A 23892-nucleotide genomic window follows, 5' to 3' on the forward strand; every position below is an offset into this window, starting at 1 on the left:
TATGCTTTTATCTATGTGTTAAGATTTTATTTTTGAATATTTATGGTTTTGATATTTGTTGGAAGGATGTTATACATACCAAAGTTTGTTTAAAACTCAATCTAGAGGCTCTTAGGTTTGATGCTTTGTTTGGATGAAACTTTTGCCATGTCATACTATATTTAATACTAGAATCAAGTTAGAATTTGAATTTTAGGTATATGGTTGTATTTTTTGAAGATTTATTGCATGAAAATCAAGGATCTGGTGGTTTTGTTTCAAGTCCAAAGCATGTTATACTCAGTTTCATCGTGTTTGTGCAACCTGATTGTGTTAAGTGGTATTTTGTGACTTTTGGTTGTTTAATCAAGTATTGTATCACTTAGTTTTGAATGATGAGCATGTTAGGAGAGTTTTTAATGGATTTTTGGAATCCTTGGAGTTAATTTAAAAGTATTAGACCAAGAACATCAAGGGTTGGCTCTATTTAACCTAAACTTGGTGTTTTGGCATTTTTGTTGATATAGTGAATTTAAGATTTTTGTAAAATGTGTAAATTGGTGTCTTAGCATGATTTTAGAACTAATTATGTGATTTTTGAGAGTTGATAAAATTTATTTAAGTATGTAAGTGTGTTAGGAGGTCAAGTGGCAACAAAATCATGTTTTTTCCTAAAACATGAATCTGCCAAAGAGTAGCTTTCATAGTTGTGGATTGTTTTAAATTTTTCTGGTTTGATGCTTGGATTTAGGATAAAATTTACATTAAGAATATAAATTTTAGTGAGATTTGGAGTTAGTATGCAAAATCCTTATTTTAAGAGCAAATTCGTAATTTCCCACAAATATACGGGTAACTTTGCAAATTTAACCATAAGTTAGTAAGTTTTATGTTATTAAGGTTTTATTGAGATATTATAACCTTAGAAAATATCTCATTTTAGTTCACTCACTTTACGCTCGTTTTTTGTAATGCTAATCACTGTAAGTAGGCTTCTAACTTACTCTTGACGTATTTAAGTATGTGTGGTGGTAAGAATACATTTTCATGTTTATTATGCTTGTTATAAATTGTTATAATATGTCATCCCATGTCACTTATTACTGTACATGCCATGAAATGTCATGTTATCTGTTACATGTTTATTTGTTACATAACATAAATGCCATGTCGCATCAATTGAGTATGACTATGAAATATTTTCAAGTCATTTGGAATCTTATATTTTTATCTTGAACCCATATGCTAGCATGGGGAGTTATCCTAGTGAAACTCCTGTAACGCCCCAATGGAAGGCCCAAGCCACATGACCTATACTTCAGCAAAACTAATCAATGATACAATTGGAGCCTCGTTGGAATATTACAAAGAGCAAGAACTTATCATTCCCAATCAATGTGGGATCCCACACACCTATCCTTATCACTTATTAGAATGGGGTATCACAATCTCTCACCTTTATATTTTCTACGTCCTCGTCAGGCCAGTTCTTCGTAGGTGACACAACTCAAGTATCACATTTCTGGTTGGGATTGACTCTGATACCATTTGTAACACCTCAATAGAAGGTCCAAGCCACATGAGGTATACTTCAAAAGGACTAGTCAATGACACAATTGGAGCCCCATTGGAACATTATAAAGAGCAAGAACATCTCATTCCCAAGCAATGTGGGATCACATACACCACATACCCTTATCGCCTATTAGAATAAAGTATCACAACTCCTCTGTCCACTCTGGAGTGTTTAAAATGGATTAGAATCCCCTTGTTGACATGAAAAAGTCAAAAGGTTTTGAATGGGACCTAGGTAACTGGTTTCTGGAGCAAAGGTAAACACCCAACGCCGACAGTGCCAAAATTACACTTTAATCATTTCAGTTATCATGACGTACTCAGAGCTAGCACAGATGCATGTGACGTGATGCGGTACTGACAGTAGTACATGGCCCTAGGGGAATCATGGAGCATCTACAGTTCACTTTTAATCAAGCACGTATATGTTAACAAGGTCCCATGTTCATTTCAAGCCATTTCACATTCATCTCAAGTCATTATTTTTCAAGTCGAGTTCATGCCATGTATTTTCAAGTCATGTTACGCATATTCAAGTCCATATCATGAAGCATAAATTTCATTTACTGTCATGCATGCCTATTCATATTATTGGTAGCTTAGGTGTTTTACTTGTTGAGGTTTTATAAATCTCCCTTGGTAGTCCCAACTACCATTCCTCTTGGAATGGTAGAAGCTGCGACAAGGTTGGCTTGACCAGAATTGACTAGCACTAAGTTTGCTATAGATGATCATTTTCGATTGATAGACTACTGGGTAGATATTATTATACTGCTAGTGAGAGGTATTAAGGGAATTTTGGAGGGAAATCCTGAGCCCCTATGGGCACCTTTTTGTGAAGCATTTCTCACATTTAAAAATCGTTCCGTTTTAGCCCTTCATTTCATGGAAGCAAATCCAACGCTATTGGATCAGGTCATAAAAACTTTGGGAAGTACAAGATAAGGATTAGGATCACATAACCTATACCAAGTATTTTTCTTTTGAGGTTTAAGTGGGCCTATGTTTTAAGGACCCTTATCTTTGTTTATGAATGTTCCAACTTAGTCTTTTGAACAAATTGTGTGATTATTGGTTGATGTGAAAATGATGAAGTTATGATTATGTTTTGGGTATAGTGTTATGGTACATTGTGTATTGCTCAGAATATATATATATATTCGATGCATTTATTGTATAATGTTAGATACCTTCCAGGTGCATTGCATCATTAACTGTCATGAACGAAGATATATAAAGTTGTGTTGCAATGTTTCGATGCTTCAAAGTTCTATTAAATACCAAGCAGAATTTAGGAGTGTCACAGTTATCCCGAGCAGGGGCTTGTGAAGACAACCTTGGGATAATCCCAAGCAACAACTTAGTTTCTTTCCTACTCAGTATTCACAAGCTACGCGTTGGCCTTACTCAATGATCCCAAACAGAGTCTTGTGGAGATAGACCTTTACTCAGTAATCTCGAGTAAGGTATTCTAGAGATTGGCCTTGCTCGGTGATTTCGAGCAAGGGCTTCATTTTTCTTGCTCGCTAATTGTGAGTTACACATTGGCACTGTCTATCTTGAGCAAGGGTATACTTTCATCCTATTCGGTGTTCTCGAGCCGGGTCATGTGAAGACGACCTTGCTTGGTAATCCCGATCAAGCACATACTTTCTTCCTGCTTAGTGACTGCAAGAGTCTTGTGAAGACGACCTTGCTCGGTGATTCCAAATAAGAGCATACTTTCTTTGTACTCTATGACCTTGAGTAGCATCTTGAATTGATTAGCTTCTTGAGCAAATGCTGATTATAGAGCAAAATAAAATTTGGCCTTACTCAAGATTAAGCCCTTACTGTGTTTTCCCGTGCTAGGAGCTATTTTTGTCCTATAAACCCATTGTAGGGAGGTGGGTGAGTGCTTTCCTTTCCATCCTTAAACACTTTTGCTTGTCTGGGAGACGAGCAGTTTCCTTTCCATGATGCTAGCCGCGATGTCGAGTTCTTTTGCTCTCCATGTTACTTGCCTAAAGCTCCTGCTATTATGGAGCATGAAGCTCACCACCTCGACAAGCGGTGTGGAAAAGTAAAGTGCTCGCCTCCGAACACTAGGAAGGGTTAAAGTGGGCAAACAATATGGAGCACAACAAAGCTCGCCCCCAACTAAGCACCAGAAAAAAAAAAAAAAAAGTATTCGTCCACTATAAGAGCACTAGGGAGAGAAAAGTACTCGCTCCCAAACGAGAACTAGAGAAAGCAAAGTGAGCACTAGAGAGCAAAAGTGCTTGCCCCTAGGCAATTATAAGTTAGAGCAAAATTACTTGCCTTGTGCAGGCACCACAAAAGTGAAAGTCCTCTGCACCACGAGAGCATAAGTGCTTGCCCCTCAGGCAGGTAGGGGTGAGCACCAAGGGATTGCACATCAATATATTTCACTTAACATTATTGCTTGTGGATTTGAAATATTTAGATTAGACTCTTCCTTTTTCAATTTAATATTATTAATTTGTAGGTTTGGTTTATTTTTCTTCATTTGAAATTATTAATATGTATGATAACAAAAAATCAAGCACGTCTTGCACGTGCATGCATGCTTAACTAGTTAAATATAAATAAATGGGAGAGTGGAGTCATGTTATGTGTGTACCAATACTAGTTCTATAAACCTGACATGCATAACTATACATAAACAAGTCATGCGCACTCGGGGGAATATCAACCAAGTAATATGCATGTGTGAGGGACTTGAACACTAGTTACCATGTTATTGAAAAGAACTCTATATTGTTGGGATTAACTAGTTATCAGCGGCTAAGTTAAAGTGAAATAATGGAAGCAACACAAATAATAATAATAATAATAATAATAAAGACAATCACACACAGAACACCAAGATCTAATTGGTTCGGCTCAATGTGAGCCTACGTCTATTAATGGGGTTGGTCTCAATGAATTCACTATCAATAAATGTGGAGTACAAGAGATCAATCATAAAATCCTCAATCCCAAAGACCCAATACACGTAATGAACTCTCAGGAATCTCACAAAAGGATATCTCTTTCTCTCTATGTATTTTGGTTGCTTAAAGTCCTAATACAATGAAAAATAACATGTATTTATACTGTACGGTGTGGAAAACCCTAATTACAAACATTCACTCGAGCGGTGTGTTGAGCGAACAATCTTTTTGGCATTCATTTGAGCTAACTGTCGAGTGAATGTCGAGCAAACAATCTGCCTGGGATTCGCTTGAGTGGACTGTCAAGCGGATGTTGAGCGAACAATCTATTTGGGGTACGTTCGAGCAGACTATGAAGCTAAAGTTCGCTTAAGCCAAGGTTGAGCTACAATCGAGTTAGGGTCGAGCCACAGTCAAGCCAAGCCTCTGGAATGGTATTTTCAACTGGAATCAAGCCACACTCAGCAAATCTCCACCTTGGCTTGAATTCTGTCAAACCTAAAACGAAATTCATTAAACCAAGAGTCAACCCCCTCCACCAAATCCCTTAAGGGAATTATAGACCCCGAACACCAATCAAGTCCAAAAAAAGGTTGAACAAGTATATTGGAACTGGCTTCGTCATCATATCTGCTAGATTCTCAGTGGTAGCAATCTTCTGAGTTGCTATCACACCCTTTGTAACAACCTTTTGAAGAAAATGATACATGATATCAATGTGTTTGGTTCTCTCATGATACATTTAATTTTTGGTCAAATGTATTACACTCTAGCTATAACAAAATACATAAATTTCGTCCTGTTGTAGTCCCAAATCACTGATCAAATCTTTCAACCAAATGGCTTCCTTCACAGCTTCTACTGTTGCTATGTATTCTATTAGTTGATAAAGCAATAGTGAATTGAAGCATTGCTTTCCAACTAATAGCAGAACCACACAAAGTGAAAACATACCCTATTAATAATCTTCTCTTGTCTAAGTGCCCCAAAATCAACATAACCAACAATCCAAATTTGATTCTCTATCAAAGACTAATCCAAAATTCAAAGTTCCTTCCAAGTACCCAAGTATCCATTTCACTGTCTGCCAATGAACCTTACCTTGATTACCATGTACTTGCAAACAACGCTCACTACCAAAGAAATTTCTAGATGTGTACAAACCATTACATACATAACATTGCCCACTGCACTGGAATAGAAACACTAGCCATGAACTGTTCCATCTTGTCTGTCTGAGGAGATAGAGATGCTGAAAGTTTAAAATGTATAGCAATAAGTGTACTTGCTAGTTTGGAATTAGACATTCCAAGTCTTTCAAGAATTCTCAATGTACTTTCCCTGGGACAAGTACAACTTTCCAGCTTTCCTATCTTTGTGGATCTTCGTCCCCAAAATCTTCTTTGCAGCACCTAAGTCTTTCATTTCAAACTCATTACTGAGTTGGGTTTTCAACAAGCTAACATCAGACAAGCCTTTGGGAGCAATAAGCATATCATCAACATAAAGTAGCAAAAAAATGAAAGACCCATCACACAACTGCCTGTGATAAACACAACTATCATAGCTACTTCTCAAATAACCATGATCAATGATAAAAGAATCAAAACGCTTATATAATTGCCTCGGAGACTGCTTCAAACCATAAAATGATTTCTTCAATCTGCACACATGATCTTCTTTACCTTCAACAATGAAAAACCCTATGGCGAATGATATAAATGGTCTCCTCAAGCTCACCATGTAGAAACGTTATTTTAAAATTTAGTTGTTTTAGCTCTAGATCATACAATGGCACCATGGCAAGCAACACTCCGATTGAATTATATTTCATAACTGGAGAGAAAACTTCATTGAAGTCCACACCTTTTCTCTGACTGTAGCCCTTTGCAACTAAGCGTGTCTTGTACCTTGCATTTGCAACACCCTGGATTCCTAATTTTCTCTTCAAGACCCATTTGCAACCAACAATCTTCATCTTCTCAGGCAATTTAACCAAATCCTAGGTTTGGTTCTTATGAAGAGACTCAATCTCTTCAGTCATCAATGCGCACCACTATGTAGATTCCTTACTCTCGATAGCTTTTTAATAACTGGAAGGCTCTTAACCATCAATGTCCTCTGCTATAGTACGTACATACATAACCATGTCTACATGAGCATATCTCTGAGGTAGCCTGATCTGCCCCATGTCTACCAGTAGCTATACTATAGTCTTGCTCACCTTGTGCGCCACTATCACAATTAGAATTGCTCATCAGCAGTAGCAAGATCTTGAGTGCTACTTAACATCCCTTGTGAAGCTTCAACCTGCAACTCCACCTTCTTAACATTACCCTGCTCTTCACTTGTTGTAACAACCCGGTCTTTCTTAACATTACCCTGCTCTTCACTTCTCCAGCGGCCGCATCAACCATAGATCAATTTATGGGTCCCAAACCATTGTAGAATGTCTATACTTGAAGCTTGGCTGGGAGGTCATGATGTGGACACTTGCACAATAAGTCTTTGTATCTCTCCCATGCCTCATACAATGATTCACCCTCAAATTGGGTGAAGGTAGTAATATCATTCCTTAATTTCGTTGTCTTGGCTGGAGGGAAATACTTTGTTAAAAAAATTTTGCTAACTCCTCTCAGGTGGTGATGATGCCGAGCGGCAAAGAATTCAACCAAGCTTTTGCTTCTTCCCTAAGTGAAAAAGGAAAAATTGTTAATCGGATTGCATCATCTGCCACTTCGTTGTGTTTAAAAGTAACACAAATTTCCTGAAAATTTGTAATATGGACACTAGGATCCTCTTGTGACAACCCTCCAAACTAGACAGTTTGTGGATCATTTGAATGATGGCCAGCTTGATCTCGAAATTATTGGCTTGTATAGCTGGTTGCCTTAAACTGGATGTCGCCCCATTGACTGAGGGCATCGTATAGTCTCTTAACGCCTCGTGCTCCTGGTCGGCCATATTAACTTTACAGGCGACAACCTCTTTCTTTTTCTTTTTATTGATCCGACGTAAAGTCCTTTCAATCTTGGGATGAAAAAGTGTATGCTCTAACGATTTAGATCAGCGCATGCACTTCTAATTCTTGAAAAGAAAAAGATCAAATTGAGATCAAATTAAATCTTTTTTTTATAAAATAAAATCCAAAGTAGTAAAATATAGCTGGTATCAATATCAATAACTATTCCCCAGCAACTGCACCAAAAACTTGTTCGCATAAAAATATAATCTGCAAGTGCACAAAATCGTCACAAGTACTAAAGTGTTTTAAAGAAAACAGTTATCCAACCACAGTGAATGATTATACTATTGAGTATTAAAATTAACTAAATTAAATACTATTTGGAAAACCAAAATTTGAAGAATGGTTTATCTAAATTAAACTGAAGAAAAGAACATTAAAATTAAGATTTTAATAATAAAAATAGATCTAGAGCATTTGACTTCACCTAACAAATCACACACAATTTATTCTTCCTTGTTATAGAATCTCAATTATCCCAAGTTGATGATAAAAATCCCTTAACTATTAAATATTTTCTCACGAACAATATCAAAAATATCTCCAACTAATAACTCCATATCTCTATGAGAATTTAACTAATTAGAGACTCATTAAGTTCTTTGAATTTTTCTTGAAAATCACACTAGTTGCAGTAAATCATCTATGTTTTCGCTCAACTAATGGTGTTTAATCCTAGAGTTTTAATCACAAATCACCTTTCGGTCTCATTATAATCCAAAAGACTGAACAATAGTTAGTTAAAAAATTGTAAGCATTAAGAACAAAGAATAAATACTCAATCATGGAAATATTAAAAATAAAATGATTTGGAATATAAACTATGTGTTCAATGCTAGGTTACATCAAAGCTCTAGAAAATAAAATTAGTTCATAATGAAATTAAAAATAAAAAGAATAAAACTGGTGTTCTTCGTTGAAGTCAGTTGATGAAACATGCGACTCTCGCCTCTGCTCCCCCAGATCTGCCTCCTTGAAAGAAACTTAAATACTAAACTTTGAACTATCGAAACCTAAACTCAGACTCTCTAAAACTCAAAACTAAAACTAAGATTACCAACCAAGACTCCTTATTCATCCTATAAGACGGGATTAAATAGATGTAAAAATTCAAATATGAAAACAAGATAACTGTGGCTATAATCTAACCTAAAAATCTGAAAAATAATTTCTAAAGATAGATGTTAACATAAAATGAAATTATCCCAATAATAACATGATTATCTAAAATGGAAGATTCAGTTATATGTGGCTTGAATTGCAGAGTTCGGGAGGATTTGGTCGCCTATAGATTGATTTGGAAACTCAGATTTGGTGGTCAACAGCAGATTGATCCCAATCGGAAGGAATTATCCCACCGAGTAGATGCCGTGTGCGCTGAATATAATTGGCGTGGAGGTCACAAATGAATGGGCATAGAGGTCACAAAGACCACACGGCCCACTCCTTGCCTACCAAGTAGAAAGACTCCCAACCGGGATGAAAGACTCCTGTCGCCTTTTCTAGTTGTTGTCCACAATGTCGTTTAGGTTAGTCTTTTAAGTTAGTCGTTTAGGCAAGTCGCCCAATCTAGCCGCCTAGAGCCTTACCAAGATCTTGTGGCACAAATCGTTGGTCTTTGTGATCTCCAAGCCCGTTCATTTGTGACCTGCACGCTAGTTATATTCAGTGCACACGGCATCTACCCGGTAGGATAATTCCTCTCAACCGCAATCAATCTGCTGCTGACCATCATATCCGAGTTCCGCAACCAATCTGTTGGTGATCAAATCCTCTTGAACCCCTCAATTCATGCCACATATCACTGAATCTTCTATTTTAGATAATCCCATTATTGTTGGGATAATTCTTTTTATGTTAACATTTATCTTTAGAAACTATTTTCTAAATCTTTAAGTGAGATTTTAGCTGCAGTTGTCTTGTTTCAAGATTTGAATTTCGGCATCTATTTAATCCCATCTTGTGGGATGAATAGGGAGAGTTCTGAATCAGAGTCAAGAGTTTTTATGTTTTAGAGTCTGAGTCGAGTTTAGAATTTATTCTTTAAGTGTTCTTTCGAGAAGGCAGAACCAGAAGACAGAGGCGAGAGCCGCATGCTTTATCAACCAACTTCAACGAAGAACACAGTTTTATTTTTTTCATTTTAATTTCATTATGAACTAATTCTATTTTGTAGAGCCTTGATGTAGCTTAGCATTGAACACACAGTTTATATTCTAAGTTATTTTATTTTCAATATTTTCATGATTGAGTGTTTATTCTTTGTTTTTAATGCTTGCAATTTTCTAACTAACTATTATTCGATCTATTGAATCACAATGAGACTGAGATGTGATTTGTGATTAAAGCTCTAGGATTAAACACCATTAGTGGAGCGAAAGCATAGATGCTTTACCGCGACTAGTGTGATTTTCAAGAAAAATCCAAAAAACTTAATGAGTCTCCTATAAGTTAAATTACACATAGAGATATGAAGTTATTAGTTGGAGATATTTTTTATATTGTTCAAGAGAAAATATTGAATAGTTAAGAGATTTTTATCATCAATTTGAGCTAATTGAGATTCTATAATAAGGAAGAATAAATTGTGTAGGATTTGCTAGGTGAAGTCAAATGCTCTAGATCATTCTTATTATCTTTAAAATCTTAATTTTAATGCTTTTGTCTTCAGTTTAATTTAGATAATCCATTCTTCAAATTTTATTTTTTCAAATAGTAATTAATTTAATCAATTTTAGTACTCAATAGCATAATTATTCCGTGTGGGTTTGATATTCATTTTCTTTAAAACACTTTATTACTTATTACGATTATGTGCACTTGTAGATATATTTTTGTGCAAACAGGTAGCACACTAATTCCCCGAGGATTTTCAAAATAACTTTATTGGGTAGTAGGATGTTACACTTGTAGATAAAGTAAACTCCTTTCTCAGATTAAGCATGGATTGTTCATCAAATACAATATCCCTGCTAATTACAAACTTGGGGTGATTTATGATTAGTACACCACAACCTGAATCCTTTCACCCACTGACATATCCAACGCATATGCCATTCTTTGTCCTTGGCTCAAGTTTTTTTTCATTATCATTAAAATATGTAGGATAACAAAAAATTTTCAAATTTGAATAATTAGCAGGAGTATCAGACCAGACCTCTCATTTGGAGTTTTCAATTCAATAGTTGTGGTTGGAGAGTGGTTAACCAAATTGCAAGTTGTGTTGATTGCTTTAGCCCAGAAATCTTTAGACAAGTCGGCATTCGAAAGCATATTGCGGACTCTCTCCAAGAGAGTCCTATTCATCCGTTCAACTACTTCATTTTGCTTTGGAGTGTTTCCAATTGTGCGATGCCTGACAATACCTTCATCTTTGTTGAATTCATCAAACTCACCTCTGCAAAGTTCCATACCATTGTCAGTTTGAAGTCGCCTTACCTTCTTGCTTGTTTGATTTTCAATTAAAATCTTCCACTGTTTAAAGCTAGCAAATACATTGCTATTTTGTTTCAAAAAATAAGCCCAAACCTTTTTTGAGTAATCATCAATAAATGTGAGTAAATACTGAGCTCCACCTTTCGATGAAATAGAAGATGGACCCTAAATATTAGAATGAATATAGTCTACAGTATTTTTGGTTCTGTGAACCCTTGTAGTAAACTAAACCTTGCACTATTTTCCAAAAATACAATGTTCAAAAAATTCAAGTTTCCCTATCTTTTGATCACACAACAGACCCTACTTACTCAGAATAGACATTCCATTTTCGCCCATAAGACCCAAACACATGTGCCACAAACGGATAATGTCTGAGTTTGGATCATCTAAAACAAACATTGCAACTGCACTTGTCATTGTACTACCTTGAAGGAAATAAAGATCATCAATCTTATCTCCTTTCATTACGATCATGGAGTTCTTATTGAATCTAATAGCTCCACCTTCACCTGTGTACCGGAAACCCAGAGAATCAAGAGTACCCAAAGAAATAAGATATTGCTTCTAATTTAGGATATGTCAAACGTTAAATAAAGTCCTAACAATCCCATCAAATATCTTAATCCTAACTGAATCAATGCCAACAATCTTACAAGCCATATCATTCCCCATTAGAACGGAAGAACCATTGACTGGCTCATATGAAGTGAACTAGTCTCTCTTGGGACGCATATGAAAAATACAAGCTGAGCCCATAACCCACTTGTCACTAAAGCGACTATTAGTGCTGCTAATTGCTAAGGCAATATCTGAGCCGTTAGACTTATCATTAACAACTTAACGGTATTAGAGGAACTAGTACCTTCCTCTTTATTTTTCGGTCTAGGACACTCATTCTTGTAATGACCAAACTTATGACAGTAATTACAATTAACATTTTTCTTGAACTACCCCTGGATTTACCCATACTCTTCTCTGAACCACTTTCACTGGATCTACCATTGCTAGAGGAACCTTTAACAAACAAACCACTAGCTTGATTATATGTGTCCTTCAAATTCAATTTAGTTCTCAATTCCTTAGAATTTAAAACAAAATTCACATTTGCCAAGGAAATCGTATCTCTACCTTTGCCATAGCCATCCATCAAGATCTCGCACAGAGCCTAGCGCTTTAATACCAATTTGTTGGGATTAACTAGTTATCAGCGGCTAAGTTAAAGTGAAATAGCGGAAGCAAAACGAAAGAAAACAACGACAATCACACATAGAACACCAAGATTTAAGTGGTTTGGCTCAGTGTGAGCCTACGTCCACTGGCGAGGTCAGTCTTAATGAATTTACTATCAACAAAGATGGAGTACAAGAGATCAATCACAAAATTCTCAATCCCAAAACCCCAATACACCCAATGAACTCTCAGAAATCTCACAAAAGGATCTCTATTTCTCTCTCTGTATTCTATCTACTTAAAGTTACAATACAATGAAAAATAACATGTATTTATACTATATGGTGTGGAAAACTCTAATTACAAACATTTGTTCGAGCGGCGTGTCTAGCGAACAATTTGCCTTGCATTCACTCGAGCAGAATGCCAAGCAAACAATCTACTTGGGATTCGCTCGAGCGGACTGTCGAGCCAAAGTTTGCTTGAGCCAGGGTCGAGCCATAGTCAAGCCAAGCCTTTGGAATGATGCTTTCAGCAAGAATCACGCCATACTCAACACATACTTTCTTATCATTATCTCATCAACCACCTGAAGGGCTTAAATCTTGTTCATGCTGCTAACTACGATTGTCTACCTACCTTAACTGAAAAATGATCACATCAAAGCAAAAACTTAATAACTTAATAACCTAAAAATTAAAAAAGAAATAAACTATATAATTAGTGAAAGACTTGCAATTAGGAAAATGAACTTAAAAATTGAAAACAAAAACTTAACAAACTAAACTTTGAAAAAACAATTAAGAAGAGATTAAACCAATGAAGTTAAAATACTTAAGAAAATAAAGCAAAAACTTAACAACTGAGATTAAAAAATAAAATAAATAAGAGTTTGGAGGGAGAATTTCCATTTTCTCACGAGTCCACCAGTGGAGGAGGAGTTTACATCCTAGCCTAGTCGCAAGTCTACTATTATTGCCCTATCATGATCATGACCTAAGTTGCAGAAGGGGAAAAAATAGAGAGAGAGAGAGAGAGGATTATCTCCCGTTTCAACAAATGAAATTAAAATATTCACAACGAGTGGCCGTTGCCATGCACCCCAAGAGGAGGAGGAGGCGATCTCCCTCCTCATATTGCCCAAAATATTACTCAATAAGTTAAACCATCAATGAAACTTTGATTCTAGACTATACAAATCTTCGTTAACATTTTTGTCATAAATTTAGGACTTTTACAAGTGCTAACACGACAATAAAAAGCCAACAAAAAATGTACCCAAAGTTTCAATCCAAGAACCCAACAAAATTCTGAGCTACATGAATTATAATTTACATAACCCTAATAGTCACATCTTATTTCATAACCCATCATAGAAGTCCTACAAAAATGTAACGTTGAGTGCGTAAGGTATGATGCCTACAATACTAAGGTGCACTATTATTTACAGTTGATTAATGAATAAATGGAGTTTGTTGAGCTCATACGAAGAAAAATCCATCTAGTCTACATGCTCCATCATTCGTTTGAACTCTTGGGCTTCCATCAACATCGAAATGGTTGAAATCGATGGTTTATATAGTTCTTGATTGACTTCGATTGGCTTCCTCCTTCAGACCCTTTTTCAATTTCTTTGGCCTCTAATGGTGTTTTGGAGGAGGAAGACAATTGTGAATATCGGTTTGGTTTTAGGAAACAAATATGCTATATCAAATTTGAGAAGATTAGTGGTGCAATCATATGTAATTCCATTACACTGGAACACCAAAGGAGACCAAAGTGTCAGCCTCCTATTGGGTGGTGTAAGGCTCAACTTTATACCAGATACAAATTTAAAGATTTTCTCTTACTGAAATCAATGGAAGAGAGATTGGGAGTGCCATTCCTTATCTTGATCATGCACACTACAACAAATATGCCAATTTGCCAAGAGTTCTTTTTCTACAAGGTGGGAAATACTTAGTTGATTCCACACAATGCTTTCCCCGAAAAAATATTACCCCATTTGCAACCAAACCACTTGTGGCAAGTGAAAAACAGTGAGTAAAAAGTCTTGTTGTGAGGAGAAAACACACATGGCAAATTATAATTCCCTTTTACACTTTGAGCTCCCAAAATAAAATTTTTAGGGCAAAACACAAATGATGGCTTTAGCAACATCTCAGCTTATAGATCAATTGCAACTCCAAAACCACCCTGACTACAAGCATCTACTTCTCAACCTCTTATTTAAGTCCCCTGATCATGCAAACCCTCTCAATCAGGAAATAGAATCTCCTAATTTGTCATTTCTTACAAATTAGGGCTTTGTATTCCCAATCTCTCATAGTTCTCGTCGCCCTCCTCTGAGGTCCCGCCACTATCACTAGGTGTCACCACGACCAATCCATGAGGGAATGTATACAACAAGATCACAGACAGCTTCGAATTTTTTAGAAGATAATTTTCCTATCATGGTCTTCAATTTATGTAATTATTGTGTTATTTAGGTTTCTTACTTGCTGTTATTTTGATGATGCTTGAGTTGGTGAACATGGTAGCACGATTTTACATGCTTTGTTTTGAAATAGTTATACGAGTATGAATTTGGATCTCCAGGGTTTGTGTGTGTGTGTGTTTATTACCTTAATATTTGAGCATTTCTTTTGAATATTTTTGTCTTAGTCTCCTTTTCTTGCTTTTAAAATTGTATTTTTCTCTGAAATCTTTTTCGACAAAATTGTTTGTCGAAAATAGTATTCCTTCGAAACCATTTTGTGAGAAATACTTTTTTTCCCACGATTCACAACCAAATGCTATCATATTTCCCACGACAAAATGATTTTTTTACAAGACTAAACTTGTCAGAAAAAGTTATTAATTTCCATGAACCGTAGTTGTCATGGGTAATAATACTTTTTATCGGCAATTATTTCCACGATCTACCTATGAGCTGCTTTGGTGGAAAATAACTTTTTTCCTAAAATAATGGGGCTTTTCCACGAGACGCCTAAGTGACAAAAAAGATTTTTGTTGTAGTGTGATCTGGATACGGAATGACTGTGTCAACAAGTATAGAGTTTCCTTCTATTATGATCCTATCAACTTTGAGAAGATTGACTTCTTGGATAGCAAGTGTTGATGTCAATTCCGATACGCCCACAAACCTGCTCACCACCTACAAACACACGGACAAGCTAACCCTTAGTTATTCAAGAGAGAGCCTCCAATGCTTAAGTCATATCCTTTGTTCCTCTGATATGGGGGATATAGAAAAAGGTAGATGAGATAGTTAGGTGGATGATCCTACTCTTTGGTTTACCTCCCACTTGCAATATATTACCCAAAGTAACTGCCTTTCCTTTCCCTAGGCGATTTGACGTCTAACCATGCTCTAACTGGGATATCACTGCATTTACTGTGACATCCTCTTTTGGCCTTCCTAGCATTCGAGGTCTGGTAGAGGCATGTCCCTTGAGGGGGCACTTCACTGCATTTAATGTGGTAACTCTCCCTACCCCACTCCAGGGAGGAGCTTTACAACGTTTAATGCAGTAACCCCTCCTGCACCATGCCAAGGAGGGGTGTACAATTTTGACTTGCCTTGTGCCAGTCAAATTAGTAGCCGTCCTGTAGGCTCAACTCTCCCCTTCCACACCTCATGAGTTCGCCTTAGTGTAGCTGGCTAGGCCTCCTTCGTTTGGGTCACCCGAAACCTACAACTAGGCCCATGGGCCTTAGCCTACTTAGTGTTGCCCATTTTTCCCTTGACAGTAAGGAAGCCTACTTGTACTTCAACACAGATAGGAAGGTGGTGGTGGGATGAATCTTTGCTTAGAATTAAATAATGTGTCCATGGCTATTTTGCACACCCCAACTACAATGGCAAATTCATCTCGGATGGCAGCAACATGGTTGAACTTTAAAACATGGGCATGGTGGTGGCTGCCAAGGGGGGTGGATAGGGTTTGTAGCCTTTTGTTATAGGTACCATGGTAGGTAATGCTTCTGAGATAGCTTGGTGACCTGGTGAGCCGTGACGCTCCCAAATTCCTCTTGGGATCGGACGAACATCTAAAACGTCGAGACATGTAACACAAGGTTACCTGCCCCCATTCATAATAATTAAAGATGCAATGTTCCTAATATGCATCTAGCATTATGCGATATTTACAACGGATAATTTTTTTCTTTAGCAATACTATGCACCAAACTGAAAATATTTTAAATACTTAAAACATACTTCATACAAAAGGACATACTAAACAACTGAGATCATAACGCTAGTCCAAAATGGCTATGATCAAAAGAGTACTGGAGATGCAACTCCATAGTACAAGTAGTAATTTAAGTTAACTACTATATTAATATTGACATTGCACCGTCGCTCAATCAACTGTGTCTAGTTGGTCAAATCTCGGTTCTCCTTCTAATCCTATAACACGATCTACCATTCGGGAGGAATGGTAGTTGGGACTACCACAATGAGGTTTGATTACAAATCTCAACATGTTAACAAAAATCCTCAACACAAGTTAATGATGCATGCATGGCAGTAAAAGTATGAATGCATAATCAAAGTCATAAGTAATCATTAATCATAGCATTACTTGACATATAACATAACATAACTGACATAACTTAAACTGAAGCGTGAACTAAACTTGACTTGCTTAAACTAAACTGGACTTAAACTGAGACATGACTTGACATGAGCTTGAAATATTGTTCTTTAACTGATTAAACTCAACTTCTTGGGTGCTACATGGGTCGCCTAGAGCCATGTATCCTTGCCGATTATCATATTACAACACAAGTATCTGCACTAGCTGTGAGTGCGTTGTATGTGCCACACTCACTGTGGACCCCACGAGAACTTAAATGTGGCTCCATCGGCGTTAGTGTTTGGCGCACTCTGGTGACCAGCTAGTTAGGCTCCACTCGCTACCCCTTGACAGTATTTCGTCAACTCTAGGAATTTCATACCTATTTAGACACTCCAGTGTGAACAAAGGAGTTTCACTAAGATATTACCACATCCTAACACTTAGGGTCATGATTGACATAAATAACTTAACATGAATGTTTTTAAAACAGACAAATTGTATTTGAGACGAAATGTGACTGGAATATGAAAGGCAGAAGCCCTGGCTTAACACAACATGACTTGAATGTAACTTAAAAGATATGACTTACTTGAGATAAAAGCATTTCGTAACATGGCATAACATGCAACAGACAACATACTTAACATGGCATAACATGTAACAGACAGCATACTTAACATGACATAACTTAAAAAACATACTTAACATGACATGCTTGCAATAATGAATATTACATGACATGGCATACTTAACAAGATGTACTTGCAATGTATAGTAAAATGTGACAGAATATCTTGCATAACAGATGCACAATTCATGACAAAATAAATTATGTGTGACAGCTAAATATGTAATGACTTAGCATGGCACATAAGGTAACATACATACATACACTATAGTGATTTATGCACAAGCACGATCATAAGGAATTGAAAGTAGTGATTTCTAAAAGTTAGAACTTAATCACTAACAATTAAAAATATGGAAAAATATTAACTTAGAGTAAAATTACCATTTCATGCTCTACATGTGGGAAAATGAACATTTTACCTCTAACTTAAGAATTTTGTATCCTAACTCCAAAAATCACCAAGATTTACATACCTTATGTAAATTTTGTTCTAAACTCAAATATCAAGTCAGAAAAATTTAACTAAACACAACCATGAAAACTCTATAGAGGCCACAACATGCATAGGCTTTTTCTCTTGATTTTTGTTGCAATTCTCCCAATTTTAAAACTCACGATCAAACCAACTTTTTGCAGTAAAGATCTTCATATACTGAGTTAAAAAATATACTTAAACATCCATTAAAAGAAATGCTAATCATCACCACCAAATGTTTTAGTAAAATGATCCAAACTTTTTAACCAAAAACAAACCCTTGAATTACAAGTTTTAACCTTATTTAAAACATCTCCAAGAATTCGAAAAAAAATCAAATCTTACTCCTAACATATTCATAACATCATCCTAAGATCAACTATGTTTTAAATCATCAAAAAAAAGTCATCACAAATCACAAAACAACACTTGGAGTTTTTGGTTCTACACTTAGTCCAAAAGCAGAAACTTTTTCTTAACTAGCTTTGATCAATCTCTTGATCCATGGCTTAAAAGGATGAGATCTTCAAACTAAAATATCATATGGTTTAAAAAAAATGTGTCCTAAAGAAGATCCAACCATTAAAGTTAAAATCACATGGTTAAAAATCAGTAAAACATGGATCTAACCCAAAAATATCAAATCTTTGGTCTAACCAAAATCCTTTTGCATGGAAAAATTATATCTTTGAAACTAATACTAAATATCTTCAAATCAACATCCTAACATGCATATAAGAGGCTTAGGATCATCAAATAAAAATATCAAAGCCATTGGAGTAAGATTAAACCATGAAATACTCAAACTTTCTCAAAATAGATACTGTTTTTCCACTTCCAGTTTCTAAGTTTCTATATTTAAGAAAATATTTCATCAAAACCTTTATTCATGCAACAAATCTTTAATGAAAATTCATAAACACTTGTTAAAAACACTCCATAAAATTTTTGAACTAAGATATGTCCATTAGCTTGGTCAAAAACTCCAAAATATAACACACTCTCCAGTTTAACGCCTAGAATGACCTTTCCATGGTTAAAAAAACTTTTGAATAACCAAGTGACCACTAAATGAAAGAAATAAGATATCCACAGAAACTATACTCAAATGTAAACAACTTTTATGAAAGAGTCATTGCGAGAAAATACTTATAAATGGTCGAAAAGTGCCACACAAAAAGACTCAGAAATCTACCCAACAGACCACTTTTGGGTTTCTCTCTAACAATGGAGTGAAGAAGTGATAAAATGAAGTGAAGTGTATCTTGCACGACTTTAGAATTTTGGAGGAGGGAGGTATGTACTTGAATGACCTTTGAATGGAGGTGCATACGTCACATAAAGTGAAAAATAGAGAGGGGCAAGGATTGTCTGTTGCTACCATGAGGTATGGAGGGTGATGAGGTGGATTTCCCCTCTCCCATCAAAGCACTATTGGGTACAAACAAGGGCAGTGAATAGACTTCCATGTAGGGGAGGAAAATTCTTCAAGAAGTTTTACCAAGGTGGCCAAATTCGTGGGCTTTGGTAGGTTTCAACCAAGTGAGCTTCAATTTGAGGTTTAGAGAGGATTTGGTTAGGATTTGGGATGCTATCAAACCCAAAACTAATTTTTCTTGACCCAATAAAAATTTCAAGGTTTAAAGGGCTAGATAATTATGTCATAATATGAATTTGAGGAATTAATAGCATCTGGAAGTGATTTAATTAAATGATTAAACACAATGCTAGAAATTGGATCAAATAGAGTTTGGAGGCGAACTTTAGGGTTTGGGCTTACGGTTTCGGTTTTAACCAAGCTTTTGGGGTTTCAATTGGATTCCAACCATTTAGGGTTGAAACCCTCTTTGGTCTGGCACAAATTGGTTGATCAGATGAAAAAAGAATAGGGTTTCGCTTAGGTGGCATGATCTCACACTTTGATGTCTTCATGATCCAAGTCATGGTTTCTCTTTGTGCCAAGCATCCAATACTATTCACCAAATATGGCTAAGATCTTGTCAAGTGTCTAAATAAAACTTCTCTAACTTAATTTGGACATTTCACACTGTGATTTTAAAAACACTGCACTAAATGCTACTGTAGAGGTTACTATTCACTCTGGGAAAGTGAAACGTAAACTTTGCACTGTAAAATCCTTAATATTCATACAAACCTAACTATGCAATTCGTTTATTGAAATTCAATCCCGAAGTGCCTCGAAATAAGCAAAACTTGTTTTCGAACAAGCGTTTCGTTCGAAAACTGAAAATGAGATTATTGTACCATAAAATCATAAATAATCAACCGAGTCTAATGGCATAGACCATATCTCAGTCTGAAACTTCTAACTACATCAAATAAATAAAATCGCACTTCTGGCACCATAGTGAGTGATAACTTTGGCACCATTGAAAAACTTACGGTATTTCCCGAGGTTTCTAAAGCCTATAGAAATTCCACCAATAAATTTCTAGCACGCTGTTACATGAGCTTTTCCCAATAGGTTTGGGATGTGTTTACCTAATTTATTGTGTAACATCTAGAGGCAAAGATCTGGAAGGGATGACTCATATTGGTTGAAAATGTTATGGATGAAGTTTGGAGTTACTATGGATTAGGTCCAGTTACTAATGGGTGTTGACTCCCTGAACTTTTACACGAGGAACGAAGTGCCACAACCAGAAATTGTTTCGGCTTAAGAAGGAGAGAGAGAGGGGGGGAGAATCAAACCTTCAAATGAGTGAGGGAGAGAGAGAGAGAGACGGGGGATAAGATTTCATTACCTAGAAGTACTTCTATTTTATTTGCTAGAAACTATATGTAAGGGGATTCCCCATACTAAGCCCAGGAAGCCTGTGGATGAAAGAAAAGTAAAACCAAAGGCCTAGCCTAGGGCAAATAGTCCTCAACCCAACCCATGAGAAAAGTCCTCAGGACGTAACCTGCATGAGGGATGGTGCTGCAGGGGATGAGACTTGTCAATCTAAAGGCCCCTTGAGTAGTGTCCAGCCCTCAAGTGTCCGCCCGCATCGCAGGCGTAATATATGGGGAGCCTTTGATCTATTGACAAGAAAGATATCAACGAACCATTAAGAAGACAGTCTAAGAGAAGGAGCTCAGAGAACCATGCCGCATTAATGGCTCTACTACCCAGGTAACACGCCACATTTATGACGTCGTAGCAGATCCACTTCGCATTTATAGATTCTGACACAGGGAACGGTATGAAAGACGCAGACTTCATGGGGGCAGGTAAGATCTATCCCTCCAGTATGGGAACCGCAGCCAGATCGTGCTTGTTCTCCGCTAAGGCAGGAGCCCCCACTCAGGGAAATTCGAACCATAGTAGGAGGATTCGCGAGCAGGGGTGTTACCTCCTCAAGCAGGAAAGCACACGCCAGACGGGCTCGGTATCATGAGGTGTACTCGGCTGAGTATCATCTCGCCAAGCTTCAGAGGGGTGACCCTACCCCTGCCATCTCTTTCACGGAGGCCGACGAAGAACGGGTTCTATACCCCCACAATGATGCGCTAGTGGTCACTATGCTTGTCGCCAACTTCACCACCTGCAAAATCCTCAACAATAACGATAGTTCCATGGATATTCTGTTCTAGAGAGCCTTTTCCAGAATGGGCATAAAGGCCGCTCTGCTATGGCCGGCCCCCATGCCCTTAAAAGGTTTCTCCGAAAGTTTGGTCCAACATGTGGAAACCATCACGTTGCTCGTCCTTGTTGGTAGCAACCCCTGCACGGCCTCTATCATGATCGACTTCCTGGTAGTAAAGACTCCATTGCCAAACAACGTCATTATCGAGAGGCCCACCCTCAACAGCTTGCGGGCTGTCACATCGATCTACCACCTCAAAATGAAGTTCCCAACTCCCCAGAGAGTGGGAAGTCTGAGGCGAATAGGTCTTAGTAAGAGAATGTTACGTCCAAGAACTAAAGCAGAAGGATAGTGGGCTCGCCTTGGACGACACTATCGGGAAAGAGTAAGCTAGGCACCACTTAAGGAGCCATGGCAGGCCTCCATCTGTGACTCGCCCTGCCAGGCTCGAAAGGGAGTAAAGGGCAATACACGACCCTAGAAGGAAGAATGGACGACAACCTCCCCGATCGAAAACTCTGTTTCCCATGATCTTGTAATATTTCTTTATCTGGCACGTAATTTCTTTATATTTAATAAGAATGTGACTTTTCAGGACAATGCAAAACGTCAACTTTAAACTTTTATATTACCAACAAAGCACCAACAAGACAATGTGTGACTAACAAAATCTACAATGACAAGGTCATCGACGAATTAATAATTACCTTCCCACGGGGCACCATGGAGAAAAGTAGGCCTAAAGGTTGCCTTATCCCTCCCATAGTTGACTACAGGTCAGCTTTCGAGCTCGAAAGTGCAGGCTTACCTTCCTTGCTGGCGTCAACAGACAGGTGTGGGTCCAGTCACAAACTGCCTAAATAACATACCTCTCTGCTGGATAACATGAGAAAAGGTATGCCTAAGGGTTGCCTTATTCCTCCCTTAGTGGAGAGTGGGATCAGCCTCACGACTTCTTAATAAATTACCTCGTCTCCGCCACAACGAAGAGTGAGATTAGCACAAGCCTGACCCAACACTTATATTTCTTGCGATATCAACGAGCAGGAGCAGGTCCAATCTCAAACTGCCCAAACAACATACCTCCTGTGGGCCAAAGAGGAGAACTAGATCGAAGGCTGTTCTACCCCTCCTGCGATGGAGAGAGGGTCATGCCTCCTTGACAACCCAAACAACTTACCCCAACTCCTATCGGGCGAAAAGCAGCCAGTTATATTGCTGTCCGAATTTGCCTTTCTACGGGATACCACAGAGAAAGATAGGACCTAAGGTTGCCTTGCCCCTTCCGCGATGAAGTAAGTGAGGGTTAGTCCTCAGCTACCCTAAGTCAAAAACTATACCTTCCTCGTAAATGTCAACAGGCGGGAGCAGGTTTAGTAAAAAATTATCCGAATGACTTACCTCCCTGCAGGGTACTATGGGGAAAGGTAGGCCTGAAGGTTGTCTTGTCCCTCCCAGGGAGGAGAGCGGTTTTAGCCTTTACGGCAACCCGAATACTTACCTCGACCTCCACTGCGAACGAAGAGTGAGTTCAGCACCTGCCTAACCCAAAATGTTACATTTCCCAGTGATATCAACGAGTGGGAGCAGGTTCAGTAATAGACTGTCCGAGCTGCTTACCTCCTTGCGGGATACTATAGGGAAATGTAGGCTTAAAGGTTACCTTATCCCTCCCACAGAGGGGAGCGAGTTTAGCCTTTGAAATATTTACCCCAACTCCAATCACAGCGAAAGAGCAAACTGGCCCCATGGCCATATGAAGAAATTACCTCCTTTGGGAATCAAAAGGGGCAGGCTGACTTGAGGCATCCTAACCTCTCCCCAATGGAGTGCAGGCTTAGTCTTTCGGCTACCCGAAGTAAAATGAATCTCCAGTAGGGAAATGGCGTCACACAGAAAGCTACACAGTGTCAACGAGCAAAAGTAGGTTGAGTTTGTGAACTTCCTGAATACCGGAACAAAAGGCACAAGCGTTAACAGCACGGACAACAGCGACACGACAGGAAGAGTAGTGAGCATGATGCGGACCAAAAAGCCCAGGTTTGCAATATTAACTACTATCCTCGAAAGAGTAATGATAACCCCATATTTGATGAGCAGAAGAAATATGAAAAGCCAAACAAAGAAGGGCCGATATGGCTCCAGACTGACCGGGCAACTCCCCATCAATACGGATGAAGGAGGCAGATCTAGCCCGAGGCTGTCTTGCCTCCCCACATCAGGTTAAGGGACTAGCCCCACCGGAAGATTATACGATGAAGGAAGGATGAAGCGGAAGAATGAAACAACAAGGCGGGGTAAAACACAACTGAAAGATGAAGTAAGGAAACCAGCGCAAAGAGAATCTGGAGAACTTACGCTTCACAAGATAGAGTCATTAGGACCCCAAGAGATCGGCCATGTAACAAAGGCCGACGAAAATGGCACGAACAAGAAAGCCATTGGCTATCGGGGCTGACAGGTTTAAGTAGGGTGCTAGCGGGGTGG

General features: G+C 37.8%; 1 long non-coding RNA gene and 1 other non-coding gene across 2 annotated transcripts; one reads left to right on the plus strand and one right to left on the minus strand.

The window, feature by feature from the left end:
• Positions 1 to 1256: 1256 nt before the first annotated feature.
• LOC121248991 lies at positions 1257 to 22656 on the minus strand. Its single transcript, XR_005937560.1, has 3 exons — positions 22646 to 22656; positions 6050 to 6057; positions 1257 to 1681 (listed from the first exon to the last, which is right to left on the minus strand). It is a non-coding gene; the product is annotated as an uncharacterized LOC121248991 (long non-coding RNA).
• Positions 6966 to 7072, plus strand: LOC121251302. Its single transcript, XR_005937970.1, has one exon. It is a non-coding gene; the product is annotated as a small nucleolar RNA R71 (small nucleolar RNA).
• Positions 22657 to 23892: the final 1236 nt, after the last annotated feature.

This window comes from Juglans microcarpa x Juglans regia, chromosome 2D (genome assembly GCF_004785595.1).
Source record: "Juglans microcarpa x Juglans regia isolate MS1-56 chromosome 2D, Jm3101_v1.0, whole genome shotgun sequence".
Lineage (NCBI taxonomy): Eukaryota > Viridiplantae > Streptophyta > Magnoliopsida > Fagales > Juglandaceae > Juglans > Juglans microcarpa x Juglans regia.